The sequence below is a fragment of the Rhinatrema bivittatum genome, chromosome 1 (genome assembly GCF_901001135.1).
Source record: "Rhinatrema bivittatum chromosome 1, aRhiBiv1.1, whole genome shotgun sequence".
Taxonomy (NCBI): Eukaryota; Metazoa; Chordata; class Amphibia; order Gymnophiona; family Rhinatrematidae; genus Rhinatrema; species Rhinatrema bivittatum.
Window position 1 is genome coordinate 629,917,262 of NC_042615.1, and position 21,031 is coordinate 629,938,292.

Consider the following 21,031-nt stretch of genomic DNA (forward strand, 5'->3'; position numbering starts at 1 on the left):
AGAAGGCGTTTGACAAAGTTCCTCATGAGAGGCTTCTAGGAAAAGTAAAAAGTCATGGGATAGGTGGCGATGTCCTTTCGTGGATTGCAAACTGGCTAAAAGACAGGAAACAGTAGGATTAAATGGGCAATTTTCTCAGTGGAAGGGAGTGGACAGTGGAGTGCCTCAGGGATCTGTATTGGGACCCTTACTGTTCAATATATTTATAAATGATCTGGAAAGAAATACGACGAGTGAGATAATCAAATTTGCAGATGACACAAAATTGTGCAGAGTAGTTAAATCACAAGCAGATTGTGATAAATTGCAGGAAGACCTTGTGAGACTGGAAAATTGGGCATCCAAATGGCAGATGAAATTTAATGTGGATAAGTGCAAGGTGATGCATATAGGGAAAAATAACCCATGCTATAATTACACGATGTTGGGTTCCATATTAGGTGCTACAACCCAAGAAAGAGATCTAGGTGTCATAGTGGATAACACATTGAAATCGTCGGTTCAGTGTGCGGCGGCAGTCAAAAAAGCAAACAGAATGTTGGGAATTATTAGAAAAGGAATGATGAATAAAACGGAAAATGTCATAATGCCTCTGTATCGCTCCATGGTGAGACCGCACCTTGAATACTGTGTACAATTCTGGTCGCCACATCTCAAAAAAGATATAATTGCGATGGAGAAGGTACAGAGAAGGGCTACCAAAATGATAAGGGGAATGGAACAACTCCCCTATGAGGAAAGACTAAAGAGGTTAGGACTTTTCAGCTTGGAGAAGAGACGACTGAGGGGGGATATGATAGAGGTGTTTAAAATCATGAGAGGTCTAGAACGGGTAGATGTGAATCGGTTATTTACTCTTTCGGATAGTAGAAGGACTAGGGGACACTCCATGAAGTTAGCATGGGGCACATTTAAAACTAATCGGAGAAAGTTCTTTTTTACTCAACGCACAATTAAACTCTGGAATTTGTTGCCAGAGAATGTGGTTCGTGCAGTTAGTATAGCTGTGTTTAAAAAAGGATTGGATAAGTTCTTGGAGGAGAAGTCCATTACCTGCTATTAAGTTCACTTAGAGAATAGCCACTAACATTAGCAATGGTTACATGGAATAGACTTAGTTTTTGGGTACTTGCCAGGTTCTTATGGCCTGGATTGGCCACTGTTGGAAACAGGATGCTGGGCTTGATGGACCCTTGGTCTGACCCAGTAAGGCATTTTCTTATGTTCTTATGCCTGGTAGTAATATAAGAGAAAATGCTAGAGGTATAGATTTCTGTGATGTGAACTTGGCTCAGTGTCGTCAACAAGACTTGGGATCTGTGAGTCAGTTCCATTTTGAAACAAGCATCCCTGATCATTATACCTGCTGTTATGGAACAGGTGTTTGGGTGATAGCCAGGCTCCTACCAACCATTATTTATTTACGCATGTTAGCCACTTTCCGATGGGACATTAACCTAAAAACTTGGTCTGGAAGTGGATGGAGACTGTTGTCTCTGAAAATGATATCGATTTCTGTTCATTTTCAGTTAGAGGTCCAACAAGTGACTGAGACTGTAGTTAGTGTTTGGCCCTCTAATAAAGAAGCACAGAAGGAAAGGAGCTAAAATGTTCTTTGATTTTAACCAATATTTATTGTATGTAAATTAATAGGTTGTGCAACTAATCTACCTTTCAGTATAGAACCAAGTCTTTGAGAATAATAAGCACTTGCATGGCATTTTTATTGGACATGAGTTAATTTTCAAAGTAGTTTAATGTGTAAAATTATCATATATACACATAGGTAGCTTGTATTTGCATATATTCTGTTTTAGATATATTAAAAATACATGCATATTTTTAGTTTTGCTCATATATTTACACATGCAAATAAGGGGCAGTCTAAGGGCATTCTGTGGAGGGGCAAGAGTTACGCACTTACAGGTAAATTTTCAAAGGGGATATGCATGTAAATGTAGCAAACTATTGTAACAATTTTCAAAAGCCTATTGATAATTCAATGGCATATATTGTAGCAATTTTCAAAAACCCACTTACACGAGTAAAGTGCTTTTATATATCTAAAACACAGTTGCTATTTGATACGATTTGGAAACTTATTCCTGCAAATTTTTCCCCAGCTAATTATCTTGCACACTTGAATATAAAATGTTCATAAATAAATCAGTCTTTTCTGTTGGTTGTGTGGGAGTTCCAGGTGAACTGGGGAAAGATCAGGGGAAAGGCCTGGAAAAGGATCAGGGGATCCAGTGGCGATATCGGCAAACTGATGATTTCAATTACTTGTACATGTTTTAAAATATACCGACTTCCACATATAAATCTGGATTTTATGCAAGTAGGTTATATATTTTTTGCACTTATGATATACACACGTATGTTTATAAAATAGGAAAAATATGCCCTTTCAATGCATTGCAGGAATTCACGCAAACATATGCCCATATGTTGGGGGCAGGGGCGGATTGGCCTATTGGGGGATCGGGCATCCCCCGGTGGGCTAGTCACGTGGTCTGCCAAGCGCGGCTGAGACAGAGCCACGCTTGGCAGACCACTTGGTATCTCCTGGGCCGGCCTGGGTGGCGAATCCCCGGGCCGGTCTTTATCGGGAATCCGCCACTGGTTGGGCGGTAGACATACGTGTATTACATAATCTACACAAAGCTGATATGCACAGTTTATTAAATACTGTAGTAGATTTCTGCATAGCCATTTGCACTCATATATGAGATTGTGCAAAGTTCTTTGAAAATTACCCTCAAACAGTATATTGTTCTCCCTAATCACAGTATCTTGAAGAGAAAACTTCCCTCCGTGGGGGAAAAGCCCTTGTTCCTGTCTCTATATTCAGAGCATACAGAGACTACATATTTTAAAACCCTCAGTTTCTTAAAATAATATCAAAAAACTTAATATTTTAACTGATAAAATACAAAATCCATAGGGGCGGATTTTAAAAGGCCTGCACGCCGGCGCGCCTAAAGCCCCGGGACGCGAGTAAGTCCTGGGGCTATGGAAAAGGGGCGGGGGAGGGGGTGTGTCGGGGGCGTGCCGCAGCGTCTCAGGGGCATGCCCGGGGGCATGGCGCCGGCCGGAGGGCGTAGTCGAGGCCTCCAGACAAGCCCCCGGGACCGGAACACTGAGCGGGGCTGCCGGCCGGCGTGCGCAAAGTTACGCCTGCTGAAAGCAGGCGTAACTTTGCCGACAAAGGTAAGGGGGGGGGGTTTGGTTAGGGAGGGGAAGGTGGGGGGATGGCGAAGGAAAGTTCCCTCCGAGGCCACTCCAAAATCGGAGCGGCCTCGGAGGGAACAGGCAGTGCGTGCTGGGCTCGGCGCGCGCAGGTTGCACAAATGTGCACCCCCTTGCGTGCGCCGACCCCGGATTTTATAAGATACGCGCGGCTATGCACGTATCTTATAAAATCCAGCGTGCTTTTGTTCACGCCTGGTGCGCGAACAAAAGTACGCGATCGCGTATTTTTTTTAAGATCTACCCCATAAATTTTAATTTGGATATTTTTGGATTTTTAAAGAGGAGTCATTATGCTCTCTTCTCAAAATATATTGCTGCCTAATTATTCTCATTATGGTTACTAGTCATTTTATTTTGCAAAATGATTTGAAGAAAAGACCATTTCACAAAGTCATCCTCACTGCCAGGTCAGATTTTATTTCAGTACATCTATGCATTCAATGTTGGAACAATCCTATTGGTCAAATCAGCTGTCAATCAAAATTACCTATGTTCCAGCACAGAATGTTCAGGATCTATTTTGTAAATCTAATTGCAGTAGAGAAAAGTATTTTGGTATTTCCCCAAATTTGGAAACCTCAGACTTCACTCTAAACTTTCAGTTTGATCTATTTGTAATGCAATTACCCATTTTTAAGTCATGATATTTTGAGAATTGTTCGCCACTCAGGCAATTTTATATCTTGCATTGCCATTCTCTCCAAGGCACAGGGCTACTGTTGGTGTATGCACATAGTATAAATTGAAGCAACTCACCCATTGGTAACATGAAGTAACACAACCTCCATGAACTTCTTGTGATTTACCGCATAGACACGGCTCATTGGTTCTGCTTTCTTTTCCGTACACGCACATTTTCTTAATACAGACTCAAAACACATCAGAGTTAATGCACCAGTTCCTGTTAATGCATTTCAAAGTGACCCTACTTTTTTGTCAAAGCATCAGCAGGAAGTATAATGAATGAAAGCTTCTGTGTTCCAGGTTAGTTTTTAGAAAATGTACCAGTATAGAAAATATAACAGCTGAAGCATACCAGTGTGGTAAATAGTGTTGCTTCGTTATCTACCAGTGGATTCAAACAATTTCTGTCATAGAAGATCCAAGGTTCATTGTTTTCTTGTGATATTAGGCTTATGCTTGGAGGACAGAGGAGCCAAAGAAAATGTTCTATAAAGATCACAACAGGATGAAAAAGGCATAATCATGAAATACAGCATAGACAGCTGTTGCCTTTCTTAACGATGGAGTTGCATTTCTCAGGAGGCATACATCTCCCGAGAATGGAGCTAGGTTTGAGAATGAGAGTAAAGTTTAAAAATGCTGTTTTAACCATATGCAGTAGCAAATTTGATACAAGTTTGAATTAGATGAAATTCTCCCAAAAGAATGTTTAAGAAGCTGAAACGTGCCTGCTTGAAGCAGTCCACAGCGGCAGCACACTTCTTTTCGGGCACCTCTCTTGTGCCCTGCCCATCTCCCCAACCTTCAAAGTTCAGCACAGTATACATTTAAAGATCCCATGCCAGCGGCCTCCCACTGCTCTCCCCACACTCTCCAGCAGTAGTGACGACGCCCAGTGCCACTGAACCTCTCTCCACTCTCTGGAGGCTGCAGCAGTACAGAGTCGTCCTGCTCTTTCCCCAGTTTTCAGGGGGGAAGGGGGGGCTGTAGCAACATGAGCTCCTACTGCTCAGCACGCTCTTTATGAGGGTCTTTTTGGCAGCTTGGCGTGTGTGTGCATGGTTGTTTCACTAAGGGTCCACAATAGATGTTCTTGCTGTAGCAAAATGTACATAAAAATGTTCTCCATGCACTGGACAACAGAAAGGGTTCTAGAGGAGAAAGTGGAAGATAGGGAGGAGATGGTGCCACTACTGGACAAAGCTTGCTGGGAATTGTAATTTGAAAGAAATCTAGCACGGGGGAGCCAGATGGAACTCATTAGGAAATTGAAAGAAGCATGCAGAAAAGCAGACACTTGGCAAAGAAGCAGAGAGAGAGGGAGACACAAAGGTTGGGATGCCATCAGATAGATCTCAGACTCCCAAATGGATTGAGAGCAGATATGCTGGCAGGGAATTTCCATTTAAGAAATCTGGTTAACCAGCTGTTAACAGGTTTGAGCAGTTTTCCAGTCTATAGAGGCAGAGGTTGCTTTCTCACTGCATGGTTTTTTTGCTGGTTGACAATTAACCCCCTCATGTAATATTCCTGTGGAGCTAAGTGATAACCTGTAAAAAAAAATAATGCCCTTTTAAGTGAAAATAAAAAGAAAAAATATGTCCTTGTTTCACACTTCATCTCTGGGAAGGGGAGAGAAGTCAAGTCTCTACACTGAAGAGCCTACTGAGGAGAGCACTACCTCAGACAATCTTAAAATATTTTTTTAATGTTTATTTTTATAATTACAATTAATTTTCCAAGTGTAATAATAATGTAACTTGTAAGTGTGTGGCACAGAGCCGTAGCCAGAACTGACTTTTAATTGGCAGGGGGAGGCATACGTTGAACGTGTGTGGGCACTATGGCTCCCATCTCTTACACCATTCTATGTGGGGGGTGTCTCTTCACTGTCTCCCTGACCTGTCTCTGAGATTTCTCATTCTCCCTCTGTGGTTAAGGCAACTATTTTATATGTGATAATTTTTCAAGCTGCTGGAGAGCAATTATATAAATAGGCTTCCACTCAGCCCAGGCATTCCTGAACTCTGAAGCAGCTGAGAAGAGGGGGGAATAAATCATTACCAGTCAAAAGTAAATTCAGCAGAGCACTTACTAAACCAAGCATGGAAGTTTTACTGCGGGCCCTCTTAGAGGGGCAGCAACAATTGCAGGCTGTGATTCGGAACCAGTATAGCCAGCACTGGGCTCTGCCATAACAATGAGCAACAGCTGTCGCTGACCCAGATAGCACAAGTTGTGTGAGCTGGTGCAGTCAGGCGCATCCCTCGTTCTCCTATGGTACTTGACATGGGCCTAGGGGAAGAACTAGAGAAGGAGGTGACTCCCAACAATAAAGAGGTCAAAGGGAACAGTACTGGGCATAGCAAGACAGACCATGAGAAGAGAAAGGCGAATGATAAGAAAGAATGGGAAATCTGCACACTAAGGAGTCCGAAGACCCAGAGAAAGAAGATCCACGGGACTTAGACCCATAGGCATCCCTCCATTGTGGAGAGAGAGAGAGGCCACTTTGCCAAAGAAGGTCCTTGTCTGAAGAAGAAGCCATGAGTGCTAACCTGATGACATGCCATGGTTGTAGATTTGTGGATACTTCTCACCCCAACCTTGATGCTTTTGTGGTCCTGGTTGAGCCAGAAGGGATCCCTGCATGGGCTTTAATTGACTCTGGGAGAGGAAAACCCCTCCTTCAGAGGGAGCTAGTTAAGCGAGTCTACATTGATTATAAACCTCCAGAGGCTCTAGCCTACACTTATGGAGAAAGGAAGCATGCCCATGAGCCAGAGTGGAGCAAAGAAAGCAATGAATGAAGGGATCTATCCAATTACAATACACAAAATGTACATCCGGCACTGGAAAATGAAGCTGTATATAGAAATCACTATAGAAAAAGACTGCAGGATGCAATTCCTTAAGCCAGAGACGTGGTGGAAGCTTGATGCTGGGGAATTGGACAAGGAAGAGTTGACCTTTGAGGATATCAAACAGTTCTACAAAAATGTGGAGAGGACTGGAACTTGGATACTGTTTGTGATTTGTGTGAGACAGCAATCCTTATATAGGCTACTATTCTAAATAAAAGGGGAAAAGATTGGTTAACTGGAAAGATGCATGCTGGGGACGTCACTGTCTCTACTTTGCATGCTGATATGGATCAGAGGGAAAGTATATGAAGAAGGAACAGTGAGCACTCGGGGAACCTTTAATTAGTCCCCCAGAAAGGGTAGGGAAGGGTGGCTGGAGGCATGTACAGATGTTAGAGAGGAAGGTACTTTCTGGCTTAGGACTTCCACCCTGACCATACCCTCTGTTAGAAAAAGAAATGGACAGGCCCGGTTCAGGGCGGGAAAGGATACCGGGAAGGGTGATTCACTTCCCCAGGCTATAACCTGGGTAGGAGCAGGCATTTGACCTGAGAAGGTCAAGTAGTAGGGCGGGTACTAAAGGAATGCATGACCCCCCTTAAAAGACCAAGACCAGGCATTTAGCCTGGTCCAACTTCAGACAGCCTAGAAGGGAATTCTGGTCCCTGAGTATTTCCCTAAGCAGGGGGAATAAGCCCAGGAGGGAACAGACAGGCCCTGGGGACAAGGAGAAGGCAGCTCCTGCTATAAAACTGATCTATTGCTGTAATATTTTGATTTAGAACTGCTGAGGTAAGCAGACTGTTTTTTTGCTTGTTTCTGTTATGCTGTAAATAAAGCTGATTCTGTGGAGAAAAGACTGGAGACCAGACTGTTCTGTCCTTCGGTACTCTTACAAAGCCAAAGATCACTCTCCTGTGTTCACACCTGGCATAACAATATACCAGTCATGGTTTATTGTTGCAGGGCAGGTTCAGAAATCGTTTAACACAGATCTGTCATGTACGGTATTATGCTTATATAACCTCAGATAAAGACAGTGCCCCCAGGTTCCCGCAAATCAATCTGCAGCCACATAATTTACAACCTGCCTCACAATCAATAAACCTGAAGCTCCCCACTGCATAATTCAATCATCTGAATGAAGCCCCACTGTGCCTGCAATGCTGATTGAGGAGCAGGTCTGAATCTTAGCTCTCTCTGCTTCCAGCTCCAGCCCCTCCCTCTCAGGCAGTGCGCAAGGAACAGGAGGGGAGGGAGCAAGGCTGAGGCTAGATTAGATTAGATAGAAAAGGTCATTTTACACTCTAATCCAGCCATTCCCTTCCTATTGTCCCCCTCCCTTTCTGTCCTAAAGGACACAGGAGGGAGTGAGTTTGGAGTGGAGAAAGCAAGTAGTCAGAATGGTTGATCCTCTTAAATTAAACAAAAGAGGCTTATGATATTGTTACTAGATAGCATGATGTCTCTTTAGAGGAGTATGATCTTTATATAAGGTTTCTCACATCTGCATATGTGGCCAACAATACACCAGCTGACAAAGATCTGGATATGTTTTAGAAGTCTGCAGCTACTCATGTCCCAGAGCTGGTATTTATTAACGGCATGACACAATGTTGCTGCATACATAAGCTCATGTTCTCAGAAACAACATTTTCTGAAGACAATATAAAAAGGATGTTTGCAGTGTATTTCAATTCAAAACAAAAGTGACATTTCACAGTTAATTTTCTAGCTTTTTTCTTCATAAACAGTTGACTTTTGTGCATGGTAATTTAGCATTTCTATATAGTTTAAATATACAAAAACAATGTAAGGGGTTTTCCATAGAAAATTGATTTTTGTTACAGTATATAGTGAGAAATATGAAACTTTATGCACAATTATGTAAATTTACTAAATAAATGCTTGAAGAATTTTTTTAAAATCTTCCAAATAGAATTTACTCATTCTTGCGATAGAATACAGAAAAATCTACTGAAAATGTGGGGCTGTGCATATTAAGGGCGATTTTCAAATAGCCCATGTAAGCTAAAGCCAGAGAGTATTTTATATCCTCATACTATTATCTTGAATTTTCAAAGTGGAGTTAGGCAGATAAATTTGTTTTGAAAACTCACAGGTATAGGCAGAGGTAATGCCTACTTACATACACAGAGCTACACCTGATCAGCTGTTTGTTTGGAACGCACATCCAAAGGGTGCATATAAATTGTGCTCCCCATCCTACCTCCGCCCCAGGTGTACCTCCTTGTGGGGTGCATAAAATTACTCACAAAAACACTCTTGCACTTTCTTTTACCTGCACAACCCCTTGGGTATATTTTTTAAGAGGCCATTTCAACTGGCTTTTGTGCACATAAATGGCTTTGAATGTTACCCCCATTGAGGTAACTGTGATTTACCCATGGAAATGGAATTTTACAAAACTTCCTATACAACATGCAGGTAAATGTATGCACCTAGGGCTTGTATATATGTGTGTGTACTTGTGTCAACAGTTTGTAGAAATATTCTTGTAGATATAGTTGAGGCAGGGTTTGGAATTACGTGTACATTTGCATTCTCATAAGAGTGTGTGTAATTTTCTTTAAAACAAATTATGCGCACACATTAGGTGTAAATGATTGTGCTAGTTTTGGTGAGGTAATTTTCAAAGGGAATGTACATGCATTTTCCCCCTTTGAAAACTTGTGTAATGTCTGTAAGTGGGGTTGCCAACTTTTCCATACACGGCTGGACACTTGAGGCCCAAAGTGTGTGGAAAGGGTGCCCTCCCTTGTCCTCATTTGAATAAATTTCCATAAAATGTATTCAAATTTTATTGGTTTACGGATTGTGGGTCTGCAGTCTATTGGAAACACGGTGGTGCTGAGCCAGACAGCGCAGTCACGAGTCACCCCCAGTTGATGGCAGCAGGAGTAGGTCTCAACTCCATGTCACGGTCCATGCAAGCTTGCACGCACAGTAGCAGTGGCAGGCACTAAAGCAGCAGTTCCTTCCCTTGGCCCTAACTGGTCAGTGACGTGACTGCAAGCATCTCACAGAAGGAGGCAGCATAGAGTTGCCTGCAGCAGCAGCACTGCAGCAGCAATAAGAGAATGTTGAACCACAGTCTCAGCTACCTGGACGTGGCAGTCACAGAAGGCTGAGTTACCACTACCAGCCATGGCAGCAAAAAGGGCGAATACATTGAACTGCTGACTTTTTCAACTTGCTTGCAGCGAAAATTACATCTTTACAATATAACTTCCACTGCAAGCAAGTTGTAGGAAGGGGTAAAATGAAAGCAGCATGACTCAACCACCTGCACCATTCTAGTTGGTGGAGTAATTTGATTGGTACCTGGCCCAGAGCAAGAGGTAATGTGGTTGGTCCCCGATGTAGCCACCATATTTTAGCTCTGCTGCCTGCCTAGACTCTGTTTTACAGAGCTCAGTTTCACTTGTAACTGGACACTGTACAGCTGAGAGGAAAACCAGACTGTCCGCTTAAAACCAGGCAGTTGGTCACCCTAACTGCCAGTAAAAAACACCCACAAGCTTTATACCAATGTGGGCATTTAGAAAATGACCCCTATACAGGGTCATCAATGTATTTCAGCAATTTTTGCAGAAATGGTTAAATTAGCCAATTTGATTGACAGATTATGTAACTTCACACAAATGTCACTAAAATGTGGAAAGTACTGTATGTGGATGCATAAATGGTAGAAATCAACCCCTAAATATTATTGAAGAGTAGCCTACCAAATTAGAGTAACTGGGCTGCCTAACAGCACTGTAAATTACTTGCTTTCTATTAAAGCCTTCCAGACGTGGGAGTTTGTATTATTTAACTTGTATCTGAGGGCCATGTGTGACTCTCTAGGGCCCTTAGCACAGCCCTTTCATGTCAGATTGTTTAAAATGACTCAGAACGCTAGGGAGCTGGAAGAGAAACGTAAAGAAGACTGTACATTTAACTGAAACGTTTCCACCACTAAACTATCTCTCAAAATGACAGCTGTCGATTACCACAGTCCCTGTGTATATAGCATAGAACTTACAATGAAATAATATACAATAAAGTAAAAATCAGTGGAATCCATTTTGGTGCATACTTTGGGCCGGATTTTAAATGCCCTGCGTGCTTAAATCCGGCCGGATTCAAGCACGCAGGGCCCTCGCACGCACACGCACCTATTTTGCATAGGCCGCCGGTACGCACACAGCCCCGGGACGCGCGTAAGTCCCGGGGCTTCGTAAAAGGGGCGGGGAGGGGGCGTGTCCTGGGTCAGGGGGCAGTTCGGGGCGGGACCAGGGGGCGTGGTGCCGGCCCGGGGGCGTGGTCGAGGCCTCCGGACCAGCCCCCGGGTCGGGTGATGGCGCACCAGCAGCCCGCTGGCGTGCGCAGATTTACGTCTGCTTTCAGCAGGCGTAAATCTGCCAACAAAAGGTAGGGGGGTTTAAATAGGGCCGGGGGGGTGGGTTAGGAAGGGGAAGGGAGGGGAAGGTGCGGGAGGGGAAGGTGCGGGGGGGTGGGGGGTGGAAAGAAAGTTCCCTCCGAGGCCGCTCCGATTTCGGAGCAGCCTCGGAGGGAACAGGCAGCGCGCGCCGGGCTTGGCGCGCGCAGGTTGCACAAATGTGCACCCCCTTGCACGCGCCGACCCCGGATTTTATAAGATACGCGTGGCTACGCGCATATCTTATAAAATCCAGCGTACTTTTGTTCGCGCTCGCGCAAATTTATAAAATCTGCCTTTTTGTGATTCATTGTTGACTTTGTTCTCTCCTAAATGCTATGAAGTTCATTGTGTGTCAAAATGCGTGTGTAAGTGTGTGTGTCTTGAGTAGTACATTCTTTTGGCAATCAGATTTTACTAAAGTGCTCAATGAGCTGTGAACAGATTCCTTCTGAAGCACTGGGACGGCTTCACCTTATCAACTCTCTATTGCTTCTGTTCACGGCTGGAAAAATCGCAGAATTTTTTTTAAAGTATATATTTACTTAAAGTACATAACCCAATAGAATGGATTCAGTAACAAAATGGACCTGAAGTTACTTTTTTTGTGACATTCTTGTGTCCAGACAGTTTATGTTGATTTGTGCATGGGATGCCAGTAGGAAAAAAAAGAAAAGATCTTCAAGTTTTAAACATTAAGCAGAAAAGTTAATTTAAACTGATGTTTGGTGGAAAGTCCCCTTTGAGATCCTGTTGTGTAATTGAACAGATTAAGAGAACTGACAGTAACTTCATGGTGTGTCTAAGTGGAGGTCTCTACGGGTCAGCTCTTGGATCCTGCGCCGACACGTTAAACAAGTTTGTCAATTTTCCATCAGATTGATTTTTCTCAAAGGTTTGGAAGCCTGGTCTCATTTCATCTTATTTCCACAGGGGTTCTTAGCATTGCAAACTGCCATTTTCCTTTGTCTTAGAGCACGAGGAATGATTTTTATCTGAGAGTAGCAATTGAGGCGTGAGCTTCCATAAATGAAAATCTGTAGTTTGTTATGTAGTGTTTGGTTTTTGTTTTTTTTTTAGTCCCCTGAAACTCTGGATTTCCTTATTTATAGCACTTGAGATGATGCAGGGCTTTATAATGCATTGTGAACAACTGAGCATACCCGTTTGTGCTAGCTTTCCTTCCACTTTCTAGCATGCAACAACAAAAAAAAAAACCAAAACAAAATCAATCCGGTTTCGCAAGGGACTCTTTTTATATCCTTTGTAATTTGAGCATGTACTTATTGATTTGAATATTGTGAACACTTTAGTGTCATTTAGATAAAAGAAAATAACCTTGTGTGTTTAGAAAAGTAGCAATAAACTGTTATTGATTTTTTTTTTCCTTTTTAGTATAGATGGTAAATTCATCACAATTCTAAGTGGTCTTCTAGCATGCTTTTTCTCTTCTTTTGACTGCAGGCTACACTTGATATGTAGGATACAGTCAAAAATTAAACAAAAATCAATGTGTTCATCATGAGCTTATCTATTATGCTTTCCTTTTTTTGTGCTATGATATTCCCGGCAATAAGAAAGGACATACAAAAACAGATAATATTCCCTGGGAGGAGATCTTAGTAGTGCAGATAAAGTCTGAATTTTTTTAAATATTCATGAGCCTTATAAATGAATGTGCTCTACCTTTCTTGTTTTGGTTTCCTTTAACTTAATATATAGTATATGATGATGGAGAGCCATAAATCCATCCATCTAAAGTGGCTTCATTCAGAAACCATTGCAGAAGTTTCCAACCTTTTATAAAAAGGGTACAACTTCTGCTGCAGAGTTTCAGCTCTCTCCCAGAACACCACGGTGCAGAGTCATGTTCCTTCTGAGTCTGCTCCTTAAATTGCACTGCCGGTGCATGATACCCTGCACATTTAAAGGGGCTGTCTATAATGGGAAACTCACTGCCCCAAGGCTGAACATGTAAAAGTTTGAGGCCCTCAAAATCTTTGTTTACTTTTGACAGGTAATTAATTATTCCCCCTCCTTTCAGCCTCTTTAGAGGTCAGGAATGCCTGGCTTGGGTGGGTTGCTGCCTTGAAACCTGAAAGATAAACACTTGTGTGAAGTAGTTGTCTTAACCACAGAGAGAGAGAGAGAGAAAAAAACAGCAGAGACAGGGTAGGGAGACAAAGAAGAGACAGAAGAGATAAGTGTTGCCTGGAATGATCAGGCCGATGCAGTATCATCACGTAAAAGTCATGCGTCCAAACTGGGCACAGGTTTTTTGACCACATGCACCACCACCTCTCCTAGGCACTCGAAGCAATAGGCAAATGAGCTGTTGCACTAAAAGGGACGTGCAATGGGTAATTTGTGCACCCCTACTGCTCTGCGTCGGGCGCCCAGGAGACGCGGCTGTGTGCCTGGCCAGAGCTCCCTCCCCACCCCCGGCAGGGCTGTTCCTGATTGGAGGTTATTTCAGCTCATCCACGGGGCGCTAGCCTGAGCATACTCTATATTGCATCGTCCTGTAAGAGTTTTGTATCCACTGCCATGAAGATTCTCATAAGATGGGAGCGAGACAGGGCTAGCCACAGTGCCCACCCACGTTAACCTTGGACCCCTCCAAAAAAAAAATTTTCATTTCTGGTTACACCCCTGCCACACTGGTTGCTCAGCCCTGCATATTCCAATAGCTGCTAAAAATATTAAAAAAAAAAAAAAATTCTCTCATTGCTGTATGAGAGGTTTATTTTCCATGATACGGTTTAGCAGTCTTGAATATTTTCTGTCTTCTGAATTATTTTCCTGGTTTTCTTTCTGTCTTAGCTTTTCTTACATGTCTTTTTCTTCTTTTTTTCCATCTTTCCATCCCCTTCCCATTCCTTTGCCAGCATTCTGTCTCATATCTCACCTCTCATTTTGCTCTCCTTTTTTTTAACTTTTTACTTAGGATGCATTTGTAACCCCATCTTCTGGCAATTACTCAGTGCTGATGGGGGCCATAAAAGTATTTATAGTTTTCCTGGACCTAGCTCTCAGATTTTTATTTCCCTCAGGGCTGGACTCTTTTACTGATGGAGGGAGGAAGGGAGACAGCTCCTTCAGGGCCCTGATACTGATTCTTTTCCCTGGGAGAGGTAAGCTTTTTCTTCCCCTCTGATGGATGTGCGTTCCAAACAACAACAACAACACAGGAATCTCTGGGTGAGGGTCCAAAAATAAACTTTACTGAAGGTGTTCTCTGAATGGTAATTGGCACAGTTCACATCGGTTCTTATCCCGCAGGTGGCTGTTACAGTCTTACTCTCTCTCTGTCTCTTCCAGGGCAAGGGACACCCTCACCATCCGGGGCTTGGATAAATGAGGTTCCCAAGTGGGTAAGGGGTATCCTTGTGTGGGTGGAAACCCCCTTCCAACTGGTCAGAAAAATTGGTAACAACACAGTCTATGCACAGACTCCCAAATTTCTCTCTCCCAGGGTTGAAGACAATAAGTGGGAACTGAAATTATTCAAAACTAATCTGAAAACCTGGCTTTTTAAACAAGCATTTTATAAAGATAAAGAAAAGGAGAAAAATAGTTGAGCGATAAGGATGCACCAAGCTAGAAGTTTTTAGTAACCTACATAAGCATATTAATGTTAAAATCAAACTGCCTAATTTGTTCCTAACAATCAGGTTTAATTTACACACCTAGTTTATTATTTTACATTGTTACCGTACTATGATGGCACACGAGAAATTTGTAATCTATACCACCCATATTTCTCTTTATCGTGCCCTTCTGTAAACCGTTGTGATGGTATTTAACTTAACGACGGTATAGAAAACTTTTTAAATAAATAAATAAATAAACTTCAGATGTTAATCAATATTGGTCTTACAGTTCTCTGAGGTTAATTCATCGAATCCCACAATGGAAGTGATCCACTTGGAATACACAGCTCTCAATGTTCCTCAGGCAGGGCAGGGAAAAGGGGCAGCAAATTTTTCCTCCCACATCTTTTAACCACAATATCTCTTTCCCAAACTTAGCCAAAACACCAGAAGGTCCATGCAGGGGGTCACCGCCATACCTTTCTCCTCTGGGAGGCTGCAGTGAGAGGTTTCCCTGTGACCTCCTTCCAGACAACACCCAGGGGTCTCGCAGGCTTCTTACCAAGAACAATCTTAAATTCCCCCCAAAACAAAGCCTACCAAACAGCCAAGGATCGGACTGCAAGGCAGCCTCCCGACCTTGCCCTGGAACTACAAGCAAGTGCTACCTGAGTACAGGGGCAGGCCCTAAAAATCAAACAAGTGATAAGCTCAAGTACTTCCTCCTAACTCCAAAACCAAACTACTGCCCCAGAGCTCTCAGGAGAGAGCTGGGTTTTTTTTATTTCCTCACAAGGGGATGGCCATTACCAGCACTCTCAAAGCGAGGGGCTGTAATGAATGGTGCACCCATCGTTACTAACCTCGCTGTCCCTAGCTATTAGTAATGAACCCAAAGGGCCATTACATAAGTGGTGACCAAAAAAGAAAAGTCCTAGCCAACCGGCTGCCCCAGCCTCCCAACCCCCACGCCACCAAAGGCTATAAAGTGATGTGCAGCATTACGCTGGATGTTCCCTCCCTCCCTAGACCCCCTCCAGGATCATTTAAAGTTTTGGGCCTTTTGGCCTGATGAACAGCTACCCCCTACAATTTCAAAATCATTATTAGGGCTATGGGCCCCTTCCATAATCCCCTCTCTCATGCCCCACATCAATATGAACCCAACAGCACTACCCTAACCCTCCTGAAAATTCCAAGGCCATCGGGATCGTGGTGCAAGTGTACTGCTCTCCGTGGGGTCGTGAATTGCCTAGACATCAGCACTAGTAGTGGTGCAGGCTACCAGTGTGGCTGTCAGACAGTAACACTGGTACTTTGCACCATGCTGCCGGAAGCAGTATGATTGTACTGTGATCCTGGCAGCCTCCGGGTTATCGGAGGTGCTAGTTGGGGTGGTTGGGTTCATATATGGCATGTAGCATGGGAGAGGGGACCTAGAGCCCCCCCAGCATCGGAGGGGGTGGGAGGGAGTGGCTGTGGCTGCTTGTGGGGCAAAATGCCCGTAACTTTAAAATGATCTTTTGGAGGGGCTTGGGAGGGAAGGAGGCATCAGGCACAATGCTTCCCACATCATTTTAAAGCCTTTTGAATATATTTGGTTAAGTAGCAAGTTATCCGGATACAAGTACCCAGATAACGTTAGGACATCTCTGAGGCAATCCTGGAGTTATATGGCTGTTAGCCGGATAACACTGAAAAATGGCTAACTTAATTGCAGAACTCCACTGCACCACAGAACGGACTCTGACTTAGCTGGATACATTTCTTGCTGCCTAAACACTTATCAGGAATAATCAGGTTGGCATGATTTTCAAATCCCAGTATTTGTCTGGCTAAGTGTCTAACAGTTCATTGCCCCTTTTTGCATTTTCCTGACATCTGCATATTACCTAACTTCCTCTACTTTGTCATCTCAACACCCCCATTCCCCTCCCCCCATCTTCCCCAAGCCTGTCACTCCTGGTTTTTTAAGTGCAAGTATCCTCACTTTATTGGCTGAGAATTGACAGATTAGTATTTTATTATTAGGGGAGAGGGTTTTCGGGCAGAATTTGGCCGCTATACTTAAAAGCTTTGCAAGGCTTACTTTGGAAGACCATGGCTTCTATTTGTTATTATAAGCAAAGGCTGTTATAAAGAGAAGTTGTTGTTCAGGAATTCCTTCATCTCACATTTTCTTCTCCATCACAAGTGCCTCAATTTTAATGTCGCAAAGAGTTTAACTATTTATTCTGCTAGAAGGAGAATCTAGCAATTTGACTGGTAGGCAAATAGCTAGGCTTACAATCATCAAAGTACAAAGGCCTTTCTCAAAATACTTTTGCATGTAAAAATATACTTCATTTTATTTTTTAATAATTATTATTGTAAATAAAAACAATTAAGTGCTAGTGCCCATGGCAATGGCATTATCATTAACTAACTGCAAGCCCTGATGGGTATCTAGTGATGAGACAGGGGAAATTATCTGATAGTGATGATGCCGTTGATAGCAGTTGTTATTGAAATAAATAATAAAATCATTAGTTATCGTGTTGGTTAAAATAACTTCACATCCACTGCATAAGTAGCGCAATTTAACAGGTCTCTGGTGTCAGTTAATGCCTACACAAATTGGTAAGCATTTGACTGGTGCTAGCACACCATACTCTTCATAAAGAAATAATGCAGTCTCTTACAATAGTGTTAGTATTACACCTACATGCATTCTACAGTAACCCAAAACATATTTTAAAGTTATGAAGAGCAAATTACCATCTCTCAGAGTCTAATTGGATAGTCAAGAAGATTTTCACAAATCAAGGCCAGAGTATTAGATGCAGGTGTATGCTCTGGAAAGGTAAATAGAAATTTAGACACATATAAAAGAAAGTCATTTTAAATAAAACAGCCTTGAAACAAGACTATAATAATTAGAGCAAGAAAGAAAAATTATATTATAGTATACTGTGACCTTAAATCTGGCATTCCTTTTTCTTCTTTCTTTTTTAAATGTCTTATTTCTGTATCAGTGGAGATTCAGAATGCAGTGTAACCACCACCCCTCTGGGCTAATGTTCCACTACAGGACCCCAAAAGTCACCTTTAATTCTTCAGGACTTAAATTATTCAGATTTTCTAAGACACTGGCTATAGCCCTGCTCTTAATTCCAAGATTCCCTGTCGAGGGGAAGAGACTTCGTTCCAAGGTCCTGAGTATTGTTAAGTTTTGTATATAGCAGTAATAATAACCCTGGAAACTAATGGTGGTTTTCAACTTAACTTGACTGATAATTGATTGTGCAATATTGAAAATAACTATTTGCAAATCCTTAGGCTAGTGCTTCCCTATTGGTGTGCTGTAGCACAGTGTTTCCCAATCTTTTCCTGTCCATTAACCAAATTTTTGTGTGGCACATCAGCCTCCACAGAGCAGGCAGAGTAGATATGAAGAGAACTCGTATGTCAAAAAGAAGAGCTAGGAAAACACTGAAAGCCCCACAAGTCTCTCTTCCAAATTTTAAAACAAAAGGAGAAAAATGCAACACACACAACACACACACAAACCCATTATGATGGACCAGATTTATATACACTTGATTATAAAGTGTAGGAGACGTGTGATGTGGGCAACCAGCTTTTTTTCTGGTATGGGCAGCCAGCTCAGTTAGTTACCTTTTGCTGCCACATGCAGTTGCCAGAGTTCCTTCACTGCTCTTGCTCCCAGTGTGAGTCACATCCAGTGCTAAGTGCATGCTCTCCCCATCTCATTCAGCCTGGGGATAAGACAGAGGCTGGAAGAACTCAGATGGGGAAGAAGACAAGGTACTGTGTACAATGTGTGTGCTGCACAAAGGAAGTCCCAGCTATCTCTACCCTGTAATCTACCCTTTAAGAACATAAAAAGATACGGTTTGTCATACTGGGTCAGATCAAAGGTCCATCGAGCCCAGTATCCTGTTTTTAACAGTGGCCATTCCAGGTCACAAGTACCTAGCAGGATCCAAAATTACTATACTCCAGGACTCGCTGTAGCTACAAAGAAGAGGCATGCTTGATACAGGAGTTGCTACAAGTTTAAAAAACACTGTTGCTGTCTCTTATTGCTGTGAGGCTCTGCAAGGAAAGCACAGTGCTAGTTTGGTTCTGAGCATCAGTCAGTGGTGACTTTTCCATAGCTCAGCATATCAAGTCATAAGGCACACAAGTTGGGGAAACAGTGCTGTCTCACACTAATGTGCCGTGGCTGCAATGCAGGTGTGCTGCAAAAAAAACAAAAACAAAAAACCTGATAGGAAGGAGTTAAGGTGTGAAGCCTCAGTCTTCATTTCCTTTCTTTCCGGGCCTGCAGGATGTCCTCTCACCAGCAGAGCCCCCTCTGCAATTGAAACTGCACAGGGCTCTGGAGCCTTGTGAGACCTGCTGGCACTCTGCAGTTTCGATTGCATCGAGAAGCCAGAAGAGGAAGCAGAAGTACCACGTTACTGCTCACAGACTCTGCCGGTTCCAGGACCTATGAGAGAGAAGGTACCGCCTAATGTGCCGGGGGAGGGAAAGCCGAATGTGTCATAAGGTGTGGGAGTGACAGGTTAGGGAAGATGATACCAAGAGGGTGGAGGGAGGTGGATGGGAAGGTGGTGATGCCAGGGACTGGAGGAGGGGAAAGGTGGTGATGTCAGGGTGGATGAAGAGAGAAGGTGATGCCAGGGGATGGAGGGAGGGGGAAGGGAAGGGGAGCTGAGGGTTCCAGGGGACAGTGAGTGAGAGGGAAGATGATTCCAGGCGCGGTGGGTGAGGGGAAAGGTGGTGATGCCAGAAGTGGAGGGAAAGTAATGATGATGCCAGGGGCTGGGGGAGAGGGAAAAGAGAGAGGATGATGCCAGGGAAAAGGTTAATATGCCAGGGAGTGGAGGGAGAAGAAAATGGTGCTGGCATGAGACGTGAGGAAAGGGAGAGTGAGGATGCCAGGAAGTGGAAGGGAAGTTGATGATACCAGGGGTGGAGGGAGAAGGAAATGGTGCCGGAGTGAGACATGAGGAAAGGGAGAGTGAGGATGCCAGGAAGTGGAAGGGAAGTTGATGATACCAAGGGTGGAGGGAGAAGGAAATGGTGCTGGAGTGAGACGTGAGGATGCCAGGAAGTGGAAGGGGTGGAGGGAGAAGAAAAGTGATGAAGATTTCAGGAAGTGGAGGAGAGGGAAGAGAAGACAAATACAGTTTAAAACCTTATGCATCCTCCATTTTATTTATTTATTTATTTATTTAGTGATTTTTTATATACCGCGGCACGTTAGAGCGGTACATGGGGAAAACGTGGAATGGCTGAACGCTGCAATAAGGGTACATACACCCCAGAGAGATCTGAGATCCGCCAATATAGGCTTACTGTCCATTCCTTCAACGATCTCAGCAAAACTAACATCAGTAAGGGAAAGAGCCCTATCACTTGCTGCTCCAAAAATGTGGAATAATCTACCAGTCGACATTCGGCTGGAATCAAACAGAATGGCATTTAGAAAAAGAAAGTCAAAACATGGCTTTTTCAGCAAGCGTTTAATGATGGTGACAGTAATTTGTGAAGCAAAAAAATCACAAAAAAAAAAGAAAAGAACTAAAGGCTGAGGTGAAACAAAGTTGAGTTGGTCACAGTATTAAATGTTGTTGTCCAGATGTCTCACTGTTAGGCCATTATTATGAAAATTGTAATGAAGCTTTTAACCTTTTAGAATTGTTGTTATATTATTTGTAAATTTTGATTTTTAGTTTAAATGTTTTTATGTAATCTTGTAAACCGATAATGACAGTTCCCACCAAATTCCAGTATAGAAATTGTAACAAACAAATCAATTAATTAATTAATTAGATAGATAAATAAATAAATAAGACAAGGTGATGTCAGGGGAGAGGAAAGATGTGAATATGATGCCAGCTGGTGGAGGGAAAGGGAAAGGAAAATGATAGGGGGGGGGGGGGGGAGAGGGACAGGGAAGGGAGATGGTGGTGCAAAGATTCCATGGGGGTAGAAAAACAAGGAAGGGAAGAGGGTGATGATGCCAGGGGTTGAGATAGAGTAAAAGGAGGAGGAGGTTCATGCCAGGGGTTGGGGAAGGGAATGGAACATGATGCCAGAGGAATGAAGGAGAGGGTTGGGGATTGAGAGAAGATGATGATGATGATGCCAGGAGGTGGGGGAGAAAGAAAAGATGAGAA